Source organism: Mustela putorius, unplaced genomic scaffold, assembly GCF_011764305.1.
Source record: "Mustela putorius furo isolate JIRA1106 unplaced genomic scaffold, ASM1176430v1.1 tig00000129_pilon_pilon_pilon, whole genome shotgun sequence".
Classification (NCBI taxonomy): domain Eukaryota; kingdom Metazoa; phylum Chordata; class Mammalia; order Carnivora; family Mustelidae; genus Mustela; species Mustela putorius.
In genome coordinates, this window is record NW_025421290.1 from 12075866 (window position 1) to 12093816 (window position 17951).

The 17951-nt window shown below is 43.5% G+C and overlaps 1 long non-coding RNA gene across 1 annotated transcript in view; it reads right to left on the reverse strand.

Annotated features, from left to right (window-relative positions):
* Window positions 1-17727, reverse strand: part of LOC101680401 — a 76671-nt gene extending 58944 nt beyond the window's left edge. Inside the window, exon 1 of the long non-coding RNA XR_001179228.2 lies at window positions 17460-17727. This is a non-coding gene — a long non-coding RNA (uncharacterized LOC101680401). The remainder of the gene's footprint in view (window positions 1-17459) is intronic.
* Between the last annotated feature and the right edge of the window lie 224 nt (window positions 17728-17951).

A 17951-nucleotide genomic window follows, 5' to 3' on the forward strand; every position in this document is an offset into this window, starting at 1 on the left:
TCCGCGAGGTGGCCTTTGGAACACCCTGCCCCCAGGTCCTGTAACGACTGTCATGTGGGTCTCAGCGTACATGGCATCTTCTAGGGAAGGCCTCCCCTGCTCACCAATCTGAGTGAGCGATCTTCACGTCCTGCCTTAAGTTTCCCAGAAGGGATGAGGACTCACATGCAGATGATTTGTTAAGATCATGCTGCCTGGGGGAACCAGTAGGGATGGAGCGGGGGGCCACAGCAAAAGACATTAGAAGAAGCCAGAAAAGGGTGCGAATTGAGGCAAAGACCCAGGCTTGTCCTGATCCCACAGGAGCTCTGGTGTAAATTAGGCCCGAGAGTCTGTCTGGCTTCCTTTTGAGGGGGCGGGGCTTTCGCACTCCTGCGCCAGTCAGTTCTTGGTAAGGCAGGGGAGGAAACATGGCCATAAACCCCCCAGGCACACCCAGTGGCTCCCAGCCACCCAATAGCAGACTTTTGAAGAGCATCACAAGTGTGAGCTAGGTGGGGTCCTATGCCCTCCGAAGCAGGGTATGGGCACACAAAGCCAGTAAATGCGCCCACCACACCCACTCACCTTCCAGCCCATCATTCTCAAAGACACGTGCTTGAATGTGATCAGTATCTGAAATTGTCTTGTTTATAAACGTGTTCACTTCTTGTCCATCTTCCCAACTAGAAGAATAAACTGCATAACAGCACAGAGCCAACTGTCTTGTTCACTGCCTACGACCAGGGGTAGAACCAGTACTTGGCACACAGAGGCTGCTCAAGAAATATTTGTTGAATAAATGAACTAGGCTCACATGTGAGGACCCAGCGGAGGGGCTAGCTCTCCGGCTCTGTCCTGGAAGGCAGAGGACAACTGTGACAGAGTGAAATGAGCACAGGATCTGGAGTCAGTAAACTTGACTTTCATGGTCCTGGGAACTCAGATAAGTGAAGTCACTACGCCTCCTTGACCTCTGTTGTCTCGTCTGTGTAGTAAAGACAAGTGTGTAGAGATTTATCTCTAAGGATGTTTGTCACAGTATTGTTTATTACAGCTATTCATTGGAAAAAACATAAATATTCAACCCTGGGAAATTAATCATACTCACATAATGGAATGCCATAGAAATGGTAGAAATAATGTGAAAATATTACTTAATGACATAAAGAGAGTTCTAAAATATATGGTTACATGAAAAAAAAAAAAACAGTGGGTTGCAAATCAGTATATGCAGTGCCACACTATTTTATTGTATTTTAAAGGTGTCTCTTTGTATCTGTATACATTTAAAAAAACTGAAAGAATACACACTAAAATATTTATAGCGGTTACCTCAGGGTGGAAAGATTATGGGGTTTTCTAACTTCCTCCTTTTTTGTTGCATTTTCTAAACTTTTCGAAGTGAAGTGTGTATTACTTTTGTAAAGCAAGAAAGATATTTTTTAAACTAGACTGTAGTTTGAACTACAGTCTAACTACAGATCTGTAAACTAGATTAGTTTCATAAGGGGAGAAAGGTATTTTTTAAATTACTTTCTTTACAATGCCAAAATAATCACCAAGGACTATCCGAACACTGTTCCAGTCCATCCTCTGCTCCCTGTTAACTGGGCTGCAGGGGGAGGGGTGATGGGGAGGGTGGACAGTGCTTAGTAAACTTGGAAACATCAATCTCTCTGGGCTCAGCTTCCTCATCGGCAAAACCCAGATGTCACCAAAAATCCTTCCAGAGGATGAAGATGTACATTGCATGAAAGAGTAAACAGTTCTTGGTACGTCCTGCACATCAGAAGTAAGCACGTAACTTAAAGTACCCATAAGTCATTCTCCCCGCACAGAGGGATTACTGGCTGCCTGGATTTGAACATGTATATTTTTAAAGTTTTTATTTATTTATTTATTTGAGAGAGAGAGAAAGCATGAGCGAGAGAGAGAGAGAGAACACAAGCAGGAAGAGAAGCAGACTCCCTACAGATCAGGAAGGCCAACATGGGGCTTGATGCAAGGACCCCAGAATCATGGCCAGAACTGAAGGCAGTTGCTTAACCAGCTGAGGCACCCAGGTACCCCGGGATTTGAACTTCTAGCTTTTAGTCATTCAGGCTGACATTATTACAAGTACATGACAAGAACTCCTGGCCAGAAGGACAGCATTGGATGAACAATTCTTATCACTTGTCACCTGCTCATGCACAGAAGTAAAAGAGTTTGTGTCCACTAATGGAGCCAGGTTCTCCCTATAGGCTCCCCTATGGGTAACCAGTAACAGAGCTGTTAGTTTTACTTGATGGTATTTGTAATATTGGCTAAATTGGCTAAATTTTGAGTTGGCTAAAGTTTGAGACTGATAATTAATCACCCCTTTTTCTTCTCTGACTTTTGAACTAAGAAAAAGATCCAGAAAAATGTTGAAGGATCAACATGTCAGCTTTATCACTGATCAGCTTGATTACCAATACAGAGAAGAATCACTGATCAGCTTGATTACCAATACAGAGAAGAGGACTTGAGTCTGCAGTCACAGTTGGTTTTTGAACACTTTCTCCTGTGCACTAAATTACCAACCCTAAATCACAGAATCACAACCTCCCAGGAAGAAGCAATAAGTGTTGCTTTGGAAAGAGAGAAGGGATCCGAGCCCCTCAGCTCACTCCCATTCCTCAGTCTCAACCATCATATAGGTTCCCTTGGGGAGGAGCCAGTAGAGGTGGTAGAGGAAAGGGTAAAAGTTTTCTTCCCATTATTTTTTTCCCCTTGGAGCCAGATGTTCCTTCTTGAAATCCCTGAGGATTTCTCTATTTTGCTCACTGCTGAATCTGACTCCCTCGCTCTCAATAAATATCCGCTGAAGAATGATTGAATAGAAACATGAGAACTGGAGAATGGGATTTTCCTTAACAATAAGTTGTTTGAGATTATTTTTTCAGCTCAACTAGCTATTCATTGGCTCAGCTGAAAGTACTAGATAGAAAAGAGCAGCACTGTTGAAGGGTATCTTAGTAGCTTAAAAGTGTAGCCTTGTGGGGGCGCCTGGGTGGCTCAGTGAGTTAAAGCCTCTGCCTTCGGCTTGGGTCATGATGGAGTCCCATATCGGGCTCTGCTCAGCAGGGAGCCTACTTCCCTTCTTCTCTCTCTGCCTGCCTCTCTGCTTACTTGTGATCTCTGTCTGTCAAATAAATAAATAAAATCTTTATAAAAAAAAAAAAAAAGTGTAGCCTTGTTGAAAGCCCTTGTTGAAGCGTGTCTTAGTAGCTTAACAGTGTAGTCAAAACATTCAAGAAACTGAGTGGTCTTGGTAAGACTATAGGGAGTGGCTTACTGGACCCCAACTCATGACACTGGGTTCTAGTTTAGGATTAGGCAAAAGATAGTAAGTTAATAAATCCCCTGGACCCTAGATTTCTCATTTACAAAATGATGCCTACTAGTCTTATCCTTCTCGGAGTCCAGAGAGCAAGACTAAGAAGAGGTGTTAGCAGAGCAGTGTATCTATCCATCAGCTGTTGGGTCTGGATCCCCTACAGTCCTCATGGTGCCTTACTTACTGATATTGCTAATATTCTGCCATATCCATATATCCTGTTTCTTCCAGAGACTTAAACCAACTGGACAAGTTTCTGTACAATCCAAATAATGGCTAATTCATTCCTATATTCCAAATGCTTTGCACTAGCTGGAGAAAGAAAAAAAATCCAATTTAGAGTAAGGATTTTGATTTTGAAAGTAGTGGTATTAAAGTCAATTCTTAATATCAAAAATAGACTTAGAAATAAATTTGGAATAGGTCAGCAGTACATGTACTTGGAATAAATGTTAGAAACTATGAAAGCATCTCTGCAGAGATCTATATGTTAAGTTTCAGTTTTATTCTTTCCTGAATCTCTGGACCACAGACCTACTGTACACAGACCTTAATTTAAGCCTTCTAACTTTTCTTACTTTAAAATTCCATACTAAACAGATATTCTCCAAGGAATACCGAGCATATTCATTTTACTATTTTTTTTTTTTTTAGTAATTTCATAAGAAAAAAGAAGGACCATTTTTAAGCTTAAAAAACATGATAATGACACTACGAAATAGACATAGGCATGGACCAAATGCATTTTTTCTTTCTAAAGGCTGTTACAGCCAGTCAAATGGGATAAGTCTACAGAGATAAATTTTAAAGTTCATATAGAACATAGTCATAAAATGGTCTCCTCCAAGTCAATATTCTAAATAGGATGGAAAACATCCTGTGACATGATTTCTGTATCCCAGAAAATAACTCCCATCTCTAGCTTTTCTGTAAATATTGACATCCCCATTGGTTCAGGTCTTCCATTACATTAGACCAATGGTTCTCAATGGGGCGATTTGTGTCCCCAGGGGACTTTGGGCATAGTCTGGGACATTTTGGTTGTTACAGCTTAAGGAGGACATGCTACTGGAATCTACGGAGTAGGTCAGACATGCTGCTGAGCCTCCCACAATGAAGAAGACTGTCCCCTAAAACAAACAATTATTTAACCCAACACGCAAATAATGCCATGACTGGGAAACTCTGCACTAGCTTCTTAGTATTGAGCCATCTTCCAGGTCTGTTCTATGGGATGACTAGGAGAAATAAGTCTTCAGCTGAGCTTTAAAAGGAGAGGATGATTGGGATAAATGAAGGACCTTTCAGGAGAGAATTCCAATGGAATTTGAAGGGAGTCCATAAGCAGGCACATGTGCATGAAATGTCGAGTGACAATGTTCAAGCCAGTCCATGTTAAAAGGAGAACCCGTCCTGGAGTATAATTAGACATGAGGCAGTGAAGCTGGATTTGGGAAGACCTTAAATGTGTCACATTAAGGAATTGAGCTTTATCCTTTTATTTGATAGGGGAAAACTGACAACTTCAGAACAGGAAATGAATATATATTTTACCCACTTTTGAAATGTAGGTGCTCTGAACTAGTGCCAGCAGTCTCACTGCGTCTAGCTCAGATTAGAGATGAAAAGTCAGGAGATCACTCACTAGATTCTCATAAATAACCAAATACATCAACGCAATTTATAGTGGTGATGGTCAGAATTGAAAGAAAGGAACAAGAGAAAAGAAGACATCACAAAAAAATGAAAGATTTGGCTATTCCTCAGGGAGTTTGGTGATGGCAAATAAAGGAATTCAGAGGTGAGAAGCTGAGACTCTGAGAACCAGGATTGTATTGAAGCTGAAGTTCTGGGCTGGATGTGGATCCACAGCCAGACATATGATGAAGGGCAAAGAAGAGCACCTGAATCAAATCCAGAGGAATGCATTATCGCATCGGATCCTAGCTAAATAAAAAGTATAAATTATTTCCCCAACACTGTCTCCACATTCTTACTTCTGAACCTTTCTCCCATTAGATTTCTAGCCGTAATATTCTCTCTACTTTGCAACCAGGGCCCACCCTTGAAGCCCAGCTAGAGACCCCTCTTCCTTACTGGTATTCTCCCATGTACTGCAGAGCAAGGATACAGAAGATTGTCTGATACTCCATCTAGAACAGTACAAATCAACATGAACCTAAGGAGACATGAATATTTACAGATTAGAGATACAGCCTAGAACACAGGCAGGTCTGGGTCAGAAATCTAGGCAAATGGTTCAATTCTTTAAAAAAAAAAAAAATGGCTAGGTACCAAAGATAAATAGCCAGGAAATTCTCAAGGGGTAAGATATGAAGTAGCGTTTAGGAAGGAAGGAAAAAATTTGAAGAGAAGGATGGACAAAAATCCAGTATGAGAGTTCGTTTTGTTGAAGAACAGGAGCTTCAGAGTTGGATGGGCCAGACTCAAATGGTCCACCTGCTATGAGATCATCAGCACTTCACTGAACTTTCCTGAGCCTGTTTGCTGAGTCATAAATGGAGAGAATGATGTCCACTTTACAGGAATCTTGTGATTAAATGAAACTAAATGATGGGGCACCTGGGTGGCTTGGTCATTTAAGCATCTGCCTTCAGCTCAGGTCATGATCCCAGGGTCGTGGGATCAAGGCCCCCTGCATTGGGTTTCCTGCTCGTGGGGAGGCTACTTCTCCCTCTGCCCCTCCTCCCTTCTTGTGTTCTCTCTTTCTCTCTCTCTCAAATAAATTTTTAGAAATATGTAGATAAATAAGTAAAATAAAATTACATGTATGCAATAGGAAAGATGATTTGGGGGTGCCTGGGTGGCTCAGTGGGTTAAGCCTCTGCCTTCAGCTCAGGTCATGATCTCAGGGTCCTGGGATTGAGCCCCGCATCAGGCTCTCTGCTCAGCATGGAGCCTGCTTCTCCCCCCTCCTCTCTGCCTGCCTCTCTGCCTGCTTGTGATCTCTGTCTGTCAAATAAATAAATAAAATCTTTAAAAAATATATTAAGAAAGATGTTTTGAATTTATGAAGATGTTTTTCTCTTTAGTCTTTCATTACATGACCTTTGTCTTAGTCCACTGCTTCTTTTAAGTCCCCACTTACCACCTGATTCTGTTAAAATGCAAGTTCTGGTTCGGTAGAACTGGGTGGGGCCTAGCCTAGGCTAGTGTCTACACTCCTGACAAGCTTTGCTGGTGTTGCTAATGCCAATGTGTGGACCACGCTTTTAGTGGCAAGACCCAAGTGTGCTGAAGGCATTTAACTGATTAGGATTTGTTACAGATAAGGATTTGTGAGAAAAAGCAAAAGAAAGACAGAGATAATATTCAACTTCTGATGTTTAGAAGTAGGATTCTGCTGCAATAAGAAGTAGACCTGTGAGCAGGTTCAGGGCTAGACCTCCACATTTTATGTAAACGATGTCTACCTTAGAAGAAGAAGGGGAGAAAGATAATTCCGGTCTAGCCACAAAGGACTGTGGGAAGAGGAAGCTACCAGGAAGTAGCAGAACAAGTGTGGAGACGTGTCTACACCACTCCTCTTCCCTGAGAGTGCAGAGGTACATCAGATAAATAAAGGTAATCCTGAGGGAAAGATTTCGCTTTCTCTAGCTGCTCTGAGTTTCCATGTTGGTTTGGTAGGTTTCCATTAGAGCTGAGATTCTGACTTGGAAGTATTCAGACAGCTATTCACAACCATGACAGTGGTTGTGGACCCCCTGAGTGGACCTCCTGAGCTGGGGCCAAATGAGGGTAACAGATAGATCTCAAAGGAGTTCTTCTATCCACTCTAGTGTAGGGGAAGCTAAGTTGGCCAGGGAACAGGACCACAGCCTGCCCAGGGCAAGAGGGAGCAGCCACTTCAGCCATCTTTGTCAGAAGAGCAAGCAGAACCCAGGACAAGGGTCATTGGTCTAGGGACCAGAAAAAGGATGTCATCCCTTCCGTGTTGCCTGGTTCTTCCATGTTGCCCTAGGGTGTGGAAAGCCACCCACTCCCTGCATATCCCCAAACATTTTAGAAAAAAAGCAGTGAGGAGGGAGGCTTTCTGAGAAACTGAGTGTTTTTATCCAATATAGATTCAATGCTACCTAAGGGAGCAATTTAATTTATGGGATTGGTTTAAGCTTGGGATTGGATTGGATAGTTAAATAATTTTCCCCAGTGTGTTGAGGCTTAAGAAGAAGGCCAAATTTCTTAGAGACAAAATAAAGATATTACATTTTTCTCTACACATCCAAGCTTATACAGTGAGTTAAACTTGCAACCACAGGACGAATATATAAAGTGCTTAGCAACATGCCAGCTATGTAGAAAGTAATCGATAAACAGTAACTAGGTTAAACAGGTTAAGTAAGGACTACAAAAAAGCCACTGGATCTGGCAATTAAGAGAACATTGTTCACTTTGGGGAGGGCAGTTTCAGCAGAGTGATAGGGATAGAAACTCACCATGGAAATTATGCATCCTACCATGATGGCATCATCCAGTGAGATTCCACAACTCAACTCAGCTCTCATATTTATACAGAGGCAGGGAGATGAGTGAAGAGGGTAGAGTTGAAGTCCAACCCTCCCAGGTCAAGGTTCAGTGTTCTCATCCATGGAGTGGAAGTAACCCTTAAGAAAGTTTTTTTTTTTTTATTTCTGGGAATTGGCTCCAAAAAAATTCTTTTGATCAGCCTGGGTTTTTTGCTAAGTGTGAGATGGCAGTTGAATATGAAAAAATATATATTCCAAAGCTGTAGCCAAGAATCTTTCATTTGAAAACAATCCTGAACAAATTAGTTCACTCTACACACCTCCAAATTGTGGTTTTTAAGATAAGGCTTGTGCCATCTCAGAGCCTGGAGAGGACTCTTGATTATCTTAAAGCACCTCACCTGTCTTATCTTAGCTGAGGGCTGCTGTTCTCTCCTGATCCCAGATGCAGAATTTTCCTAATGACCAGTGCATAGTTCTGCTTATTCTCCCTGAGCAATGAAATCATTCACTCATCAGTGGAGTAGTTGGTCTTAGAGACATTGTGAAACAGGGAGGCTGGTCCTGACCATCCCCACTTTTCTCTCTGGGATCACACAGCCTAATTTTGCCATCTTTTCCATCTCACCAATACACAGAACCCCTGGTCCATTTTCTGGTTGCCCAGATGTCTGCTCTCCCAAACACTCTTCCACACGTGCTCCCCTTCCCTGGGGCAGGCTGTGCCCCAGGTCTGCCCTTCACTCCCTCCTGTTCGTCGCCCTCCACCTCCTATCAACGTTTGTTAGTTCTTTGTTCCGTGATCTCAGGCCCCAGTTCCTCCAAGGGACAAAGGTGATAATTCTCTTCAGATGACCTGGCATCATCTTTGTTACCTTGTAAAAACACTTCATGTCACATGAAAAGATGCACAACATCGGGCACCTGGGTGGCTCAGTTGGTTGGGCAACTGCCTTCAGCTCAGGTCATGGTCCCGGACTTCCAGGATGGAGTACCGCATCAGGCTCCCAGCTCCTTGGGGAGTCTGCTTCTCCCTCTGACCTTCTCCTCTCTCATGCTCTCTCTCACTCATTCTCCCTCAAATAAATAAATAAAATCTTAAAAAAAAAAAAAGATGCACAACGTCATTCATCATTAAGGAAACGCAAATCAAAACTTCAATGAGATACTACCTCCCATCTACTAAGAGAGCAACATAAAAAAATGTGGAAAACAACAAGAATAGCAAGTGTTAGTGAGGATGTGGAGAAATAGGAAGCTTTGCACATTGCTGCTGGGAGGGTAACATGGTGCTGCTGCTGTGGGCAAAAATCTGGCAGGTCCTCAACAAGTTGAACAGAGTTCAACATGACCCAGAAATTCCACTCCTAGGTATATGCCCAAAGGGATTGAAAACAAATGCTCAAACAATACTTGTACATGAATATTGATAACAGCTCTATTTACAATAGCCCAAAGAGAGAAAGACCTCGATGTTCACGGACAGATGGATGGACAAATTGTTATATACACACAATGGAATATTACTCAGCCATAAAAAGGAATGAAGTACTGATCTAGGCTAAAACAACATGAATGAACTTTGCAAACATTGTGCTAAGCCAAAGAAGCCAGACACAAAAGGTCACATCATGTTTTATTTCATTGATATGAATATTTGGAACAGGTAAATCCAGAGAGAAAGAGGCTTGGAGGTTGCATAGGGCTAGGACAAGGAGGGGAGAGAGATGGCTAATGAGCGTGTGGTTTTATGTTAGAGGCATGAAAATGTTTGGGGATTTTATAGAGATAGTGGTTGCTCAATATTGTGTATGTATTAAATGTCACGGGATTTTTCACTTTAAGATGGGTGTATGTGGGTGCCTGCGTGGCTCTCTCAGTTAAGGTCTGCCTTTGGCTCAGGTTGTGATCACAGGATCCCAGGATCCAGTCCTACATCAAGCTCCCTGCTCAGGGGAGAGCCTGCTTCTCCCTCTCCTTCAGCTGCTCGCCCTGCTTGTTCTCCCTCTCACTATATCTCTCCCTCTCTCAAATAAATAAAATTTAAAAAAAAAAATTTTTTTTAATGCTCATCTGCTTAAGACCAGTAAAAGGCAACTTGGAGTGAGAATACATGACCTCTAACTTCTTGAGAACAAAGGTAGTATTTCATGAAAATGTAAATCCCTATAGAGGCCAGCCACGTGCTGGGTATATAGACATTGGAGTACCTGTAGAATAACTGAATGGACAAATGCCTTCCCAGCACCATATAAAGTATTATGTTATTTTATACTTTATACTACCAGCCCTTCCCCTGTCACCAAGGCCAGCCACCAGTCCTACCTCTGACCTGCAGATGATTCTGTCTAGGAGTTGCAAAGCATCTATGGGCTAGAAACTCCTTTCCTATATCCCCATACTTCAAGACTTAGGAATCTGTGCCATTCTTTTTCCCCAACTTAAAATTGTACATTTTGCTATCCTGGTTAGAGAGATGACACTGACTGAAAATATCTTGCCTCAAGAGTGGGTGATGTCAGCATCTCATTATCAAAATTTTTCTCCCTGCAAAGCTTTCACATACTTCCAAAGAATGTTCCAGTTTAGCGGTAAACCCCTTAAAATGCAGGGTTGTAACTAATTATAAAGGAGGAATAACTGCTGTAACACCAGGGGCCAGCCCATATAAACTATGATACAGAGTTGAATTTCCTGAAACAAGCTGAATCTTACTTCCAGGCCCTGATTCTGTTCTGAATTTATTGTGTCCCTCATTCAGTATCCCAAGCCCTGAAGTCTCATGCATGATACTTACTTCCTTTACTGCGTAACCTAACTAGAGGTGAGATGACTTTAAGACACCTTTTGAGTTTTATTACCTTTATAGTAATTGTAATTTATATAGTACAATTATATAGTAATTGTAATTGTATAGTAATTGACCATCTCCCTCCAGCCCAATACAGGATGAAAGGTTCCAAAGGAGATTTTTCTTTTTGTTTCAAGATGAGCCATGTTCAAAATTTCAATTCGTTTATCAATAGCAACTCACATGACTCAGTTTCCCAGAGCCAGATAGGCTGTTGGGACAAGAGCTTTGGTGAGAAATAGAACCAAGAACCAATGTAACCGTGCTCTTGGAAGTCACGGCTTACACTTGTCCTTGAGAATATGGGCATCCAGGTCAACCAAGGTTGTAGCTCTTAAAGTAAAAATGCAGATGGGATTTTTTCTGTTTATTAAGAAATTTCACATATCTTATTTAATTCGAACTTTCCAAATACCAGCAAGATGAGTGGGACAGGTACTGTTACCTCTATTTTAAAAATGCAAAAACTGGGGCACCTGGGTGGCTCAGTCATTAAACATCTACGTTCAGCTTAGGTCATGATCCTGGGGTCCTGGGATCAAGCCCTGCATTGGGCTCCCAGCTCAGTGGGAAGCTTCCTTCTCCCTCTCTCACTCCCCCTGCTTGCATTCCCTCTCTCTCTCTCTCTGTGTCAAATAAATAAATAAAATCTTTTTTTTTTTTTAAGAAAAATGCAAAAACTGAGATTTACGTTTTAGGAATTGGCTTAAGATAACATACTTAGCAAAAAGATAGACCATGCTTGAATCTGGTCTATTAAAAGCCAGAACTCTGTCCTCTCACTTTTGTGCTAATGCTTCTCATCCCGTCCCCCCAAAACATCCGTAAGCCTCGAAAATAATTGGAAAATTTTTGCTGAAGCCACCCAGCCTCCATTGCTTCTTTTTGCCCAGCAGGGAGAGTTACTCTGCCCTCAGTTCCCACTGTAGCCCCCCCCACAGGCTTTGCATACAATTGGCAACATTAAGGAAAGGGGGGGCGAGAAACTAAGTTCCTTTTTCAAATTATCCACCTTTCTTCAATGAAGCTGCTGTTTACTGGAGGCTTCAGCAAAGAGCAGTGGAATTCCTATCCTATTCCTGACGTGACTTTTCATTTCCTGCTAGTCTCCAAGCAGGAAGCTCCTGGATTTCTTTCTTCCTAGTCCGTAGTGCATAGACTCGCCATATGGGGCTTTAGGCTAGCAACGTGCAGCGCAAGGTCCAGCAGCAAAGACAGGTGTAGTGGTCCAGACAGGAGGCACATGGCAGGGGCAGGAACAAGATAGGCTCCCAAAGGACTGCTGGGGAGAAAGGAGAAGCGCAGGACGAGAGGGGTTGCCTTTTAAGGACCACTTCCTGCACACGGTGCCCTGACCTTTACAAACTTTACAAAAAAGATTTTGGTGTTGGTGTTTTCCAAGGTATAGGTACCTCTGATTGTACCGATTGTTTTTAAAGTACATGCACACAGTTTTTCTTTACTCTAAGAATGACGGATTTTTCGTTTTCTCCCATGTGTGGCTTTTAAGTTACTACTACATAAAGTAGTAACACGGGGGTTTTTTATATTTATTTTTCTTTCACTCAACCTATGGAGACTCTTAAATAATGGCAAAAATCACAAAGGCGGTGCATGAATGCCTCAGATTTCGGAAATCCAGCCTTATCTCTTTTGATCTCGAAATGACCCAGCGGGACGAAGGAGGAGTTAGACCCAGGTTACAGAAGAAGAGACTGATTTTCCAAGAGGTTAAGTAGCGCTTCCATGGCAAGCGAGTACCGATATGGTAGGAATTTAATCTCCAGTCTGTCTGGCCCTGTACAGGAGACCCCACCGCCCAGAACCTGCCCCCACCACCTTCCTGACAGAGGTGACCACTTCTATGGCAGTCACCACACACAGATTCACCACACAGCTTCGGAGTCAGGGTCCACCCCACCGCCAGTCTCATGGCCAAGGACAAGCCACTTCTCTCCCCTACACCTCACACAAACGGGGATGATAACAAAACCTGATGAGGATTTGTGGCTAAAAGCTGGTAGAATGCCTGGTGCCAACATAGTGCTCCATAAACACGAGTTACCATTGATATTGTTACCAATGAGAATAAGACCCTTCCAGGCTTTTAGACTGAGGCTGTTGTCAGGCCAGGCTTGGGAAAAGAGCTGGGTTGAGGCTCCAACATGGCGGAGGGCCTCAGAGACAACAGGTGGGAACCCCCGGGGAAAAGCGGGATCTGACCAGGAGAACTGAGGCACTCGCTATGCAAAGGCAGGCCTGTGTGGCCAGGGCTCTGGAGCCAGTCTGCCTGACACAAACAACTTCTCTGTGCCTCAGTCTCCTCATTTATGGAACGGAAGGATTAACAATAGTCATCTCATAGATTACATATCTTAACTTGAAGTTCATATTGGTATGCGCTAAGAGTTATGAAAGTATTAGCTAGTTTTACTGGATCCCCTTTTCTCTCAGAAAAAGCAGACAGTTGTGGCAGTGATGTCTGCTCAGAAATCCCTGGTGCTGGACCAAGATTTCAGAGCCCCAAGACCCCCTTGGTATCCGTCGTAGGTGTAGCTCACCCTGGTCAGCCTCGAACACACTTCCCTGAGAAGGACCAGCAGCCGTGGGGCTCACTTAGAGGCCACATGACAAAGGACTCTGCACCCAATGTCATGTCCAGTGGGACATTTCTAACCTCTTTGGTTCCCTCCCTTTTTCAGGAGACCCATATTTTTAAAAACATTTGACTCCAAATATTTCTTAATATCTCCAAGTCTCTCTCTCTCTCTCTTATTATGCAGCTGATCTCCATCCAGAGATACTTAAGAATGCTCAATTATGAGGAACAATGAACACAAAGAAAATCAATAGACCTTGTGCAGTCCTGCCAGCAACCCTAAACAGGAAGTAAAAAAGGGATCAAAGACACTCACAGGACAGGTAACTTTATTTAGGATAGTCTTGATCCCTAGAGAGAACTGGGAGATTAATCTTTTCTAAACATCATGAGCAGTTCTCCTAGTTGGTAGGCAGAGAAGTGACAGCAGAAGAAATCAAGGAGCCATTGGGGTGAGGACTGAGGGCAGTGGGAGAATTAGGCTGCCCACCAAGGAGATGACAGAGGACCCCCACACCATGGCTCAGTGTCTCCTGGGCGCTCCCAGTCCTCCACTTTGAACTAGTGCATAAATGATCTCGGGTCCCTAGGGAAAACACTGCTGCCCATTCTGCACCGCCCTGGGCAAGGGTAAAGAGTGGGGTTTCCAGGTAGCTGTCAGGGGGCTGGGGTGGGAGCACAAGGCCCGCAGTGGGCCCTGATGCAGTCTCTGGCAGCGTGACGAGCCCCTGGGCAGGTGAGTCAGCTGCCCCTGCCTCCCATTCAGAGGCACAGAGCCATGATTTTTCAGACTGCTGTCATTGGCCTGGGCCTTGGGACCCATAGTTAGTGAACTGTGAGCACCGGTCTGGCTTCGTCATACCCCACAAAAACCTGCACTGAAACCAAACACCACCTCTTAGAAAACAAATTGCTTTTAAAAATTCATTGGCTTAGTGGTGGGTGTAGAGTCCCCATAGAACATACGGAGGACATCTAGAGGAGAGAGAGAAAAGTCCTGGCAAGCTGCATTGCAGAGAACAGAGGAGCTGGAATAAACACGTCCCAAGGAGAGAGAATTGAGTTCTGAAACTAACTGGTTGATCTGTGAAACTACAGGACACCCTGATACCCTTTGGGTCTTTTTTTCTCTCCACTGATTCTTGTCCCCAAGAATTAACCCCAAGGTTAGCTTCTTCACGGTAGACAGACCCGTGGCTTTATTAAACATTAAAACTAGGCTGGATGGTGTCCCTTACCTGCTTTAAATCTTTCTGTACTCTCGGGTCAGAGTGCAAAGTTCTCAGCACCAGGCCTGATCAGCCCCCACCTGCCAGCCTTGTCTCCAAATATGCTCCTCTTGCCCAGGATTTCATATCCAACCACACTGGTCTTCTGTCACAGAATGTTCTGCCCCAGAACCTTTGCCCCTACCACTCTCTCCAGCTGGCATGCTTCCTCACATTTGCCAGGTTCATTCCTTTTCATTCTCTAAGGTTCAGCCCTCCTACGAGGCTCATCAAGCCCTCCTGTTTTTCATCCCTGTCGCTTCCTATAGGCTCCTTTCCTGGCTGGGACCAGTTTGGGCGTAATTATCAGTGTCAGTGTCTGTTTAATATCTACCTTCCTCCAGGGACTTACAAGTTCTGTGAGGGCAGAGACCAGAACTACCTAACGCCTAGCACAGGGTAAGTACTCAGTAAGTATTTCTGAGGAAATAAGTAATTAAAGGAATGAGTAGATTGGTCAATCCATCAAAAGCACTTGCAGGACTTGCTTAAGGTTTTACAGCTGAAATCCAAACTCAAGCCTGTCTCAGTCAAAGCTCATGCTCTAAAGAACCAAATTGTTACTTACTGGTTTGAAAAGTCTTTGAAGGCAAAAATGAACTATTGGGACTTCATCAAGATAAAAAAAACTTTTGGGACACCTGAGTGGCTCAGTCAGTTATTAAGTGTCTGCCGTTGGCTCAGGTCATGATCCCAGGGTTCTGGGATCAAGCACCACATAGGGCTCCCTGCTCAGCAGGAAGCCTGCTTCTCCCTCTCTCTCTGCCCCACCCCCTGCTCGTGCTCTCTCTCTTTCTCTCTCTCTGCCTCTCTTTCCCTGTCACTTTCTCAAATAAATAAATAAAATCTTCAAAAAATGATAAAAAGCTTTTGCCCAGCAAAGGAAAGAGTTGATAAAATCAAAAGACAGCAGAGAGAATGGGAGAAGATATTCACAAATGACATACCAGAAAAGGGCTAATATCTAAAATCTATAAAGAACTTATTAAACTCAACACCCAAAGAACAAATAATCCAATCAAGAAATGGGCAGAACACATGAACAGATACTTCTCCAAAGAAGACATACAAATGGCTAATAGACACATGAAAAAATGCTCAACATCACCTGGCATCAGGGAAATACAAATCAAAACCACAATGAGATACCACCTCACACCAGTCAGAATGGCTAAAATCAACAAGTCAGGACACAACAGATGTTGGTGAGGATGCAGAGAAAGGGGAGCCCTCCTACACTGTTGGTGGGAATGCAAGCTGATGCAGCCACTCTGAAAACAGGATGGAGGTTACTCAAAAAGTTGAAAACAGAGTTACCCTACAACTCAGCAATTGTACTACAAGCGATTTACACCAAAGATACAAATGTAGTGATCCAACGGGGCACATGTACCCCAATATTTATAGCAGCAGTGTCCACAACAGCCAAACTATGGATGAGCCTAGATGTCCATCAACAGAAGAATGGGTAAAGAAGATGTGGTATATATATAATGGAATATTACTCAGCTATCAAAAAAGAAATCATGCCATTTGCAATAATGTAGATGAAACTAGAGGGTATTATGTTAGGTGAAATAAGTCAATCAGAGAAAGACAATTATCATATGATCTCATTCATATGTGGAATTTAAGAAACAAAACAGGTTTATAGGGGAAGAGAGGAAAAAATAAAAGACGACAAAATCAGAGAAGGAGACAAAGCACAATAGACTCTTAATCATAGGAAGAAAACTGAGGTTTTCTGGAGGGGAGGAAGTGGAGGGATGGGGTAAGTGGGTGATAGACATTAAGGAGGGCATGTGATGTGATGAGCACTGGGTGTTATGTAAGATTGATGAATCACTGACCTCTACCTCTGAAACCAATAATACATTATATGTTAATTAATTGAAATTAAATTTTAAAATATCCCCTAAAGATAAAATAAAAGTCTGAATTTATGTCTTCATGTTTAAAGATTCTTCAAACAGGAAAAAAAATTCTATCTATATGGTTAATAGAAAGTGTCAAGTGGCCAAGGGTCCAGGGTTATAAGAGGCTAGAGGTCTGGGTGGCCTGCTGAGATGACAGAGAAGAGTCAAGAAGCATCAATGGGCATCACTCGGGCATCACTTATAGAGGATGTGGCCTGACCCTGAGTGATTGCTCTAGAGGCAAGAATCTAAGCCCAGGTCAGTCCAGGAAGAGGCCGGGGGTGGCTCTGATCAAGACAGGAGTGTCTTGGTCCCAGATGTCCAGTCAGCCCAGTCCATGTCTAAAGTAGGAAAAGGACTCTCTTCTTCAAGACATCCCAGTTACCTGTTGAAAACTTACCCTGCAGGACCCCTGGATCCCTCTCATGTGTAGGGCATCCCCCAGAGTCTTGCAAAGCAAGGTGCTCACCATTACAAGCAACAACCCCAGTGGACTAGAGACTCATTTAGTCTGTTATTGACTAAAATCATGAGAAAACTTGAGACTTGCCTCGCAGTTCTCCTTTGTGACAAAAAAAAAAAAAAAAACCCCACCATGTTCATAAGGACCCAGACAAAACTTGATGAAGAGCTCCTTTTACACCTTTTTGAGGCACTCCCCACCCTGCATGCCTCTTCTACCCTGCTGCTGTCCCCCTAGCAGCTCATGGCACAAAACCTCAGGTTGGTTTTTCCTTCTGTTCCTTAAATGTTTGCTGTGCCTCAGTCTTTCTTGTCACTGAGTAGGATAGATGGACAAAGAAAAATCTGCAGGCTCACAGAGCCATGTGGGCTGCTGGAAGCTGGCTGGGTGATCTAGGTGTCTGGGATCCCCAAGGGAGAGCTGGAAGCCATTCCCCTAAGGCCATCCCTTCATCTGGGCCTTCTCTCTTGAGTGATTTCTGTTCCACAGAAGTTCTGACCTCTTCCCAGGATAAAAATCAGAATAAACTGACCTTGTTTGCTTTAGGCCATGTGGATTCTTCCAACTCCTCCATGGGGACAGTGGTTGCTAGACAAGGGAGCCAGTCCAGGCTACAGCAGGTCAGGCACATGGCTTTTGGCATGTGGCTTGCTGGTCTTCAAAGCAGACCCCCTAGGATGAGACAGGCAAGCACAGAGGGGGCAGGGAAGGTGTGGCCTCCTCCTGGCTCTCGGCTTTTAGCCACATGGCCCAGAAGCACCTTCCTCATAGCCACCCTGGGTTGAGACTCACTGGAGAAAAGGAAGGAAGAGCCACAGGCTCAGTAGCAGGTCCCTCTGTGCCATTTCACAGAAGGCAAAAAAAAACAAACAAAACAAAACACCCAACCAAGCTGCCACCAAACAGATATGAGCCATCTGACCTCTGTGGAGGGAGTCAGCCTGTCAGCTGTCATCATCCACAGGGGGCTCACAGTAGGCCCACAACTGCTTGGGTGTTGGGAAAAGGACAGACAAAACATGGC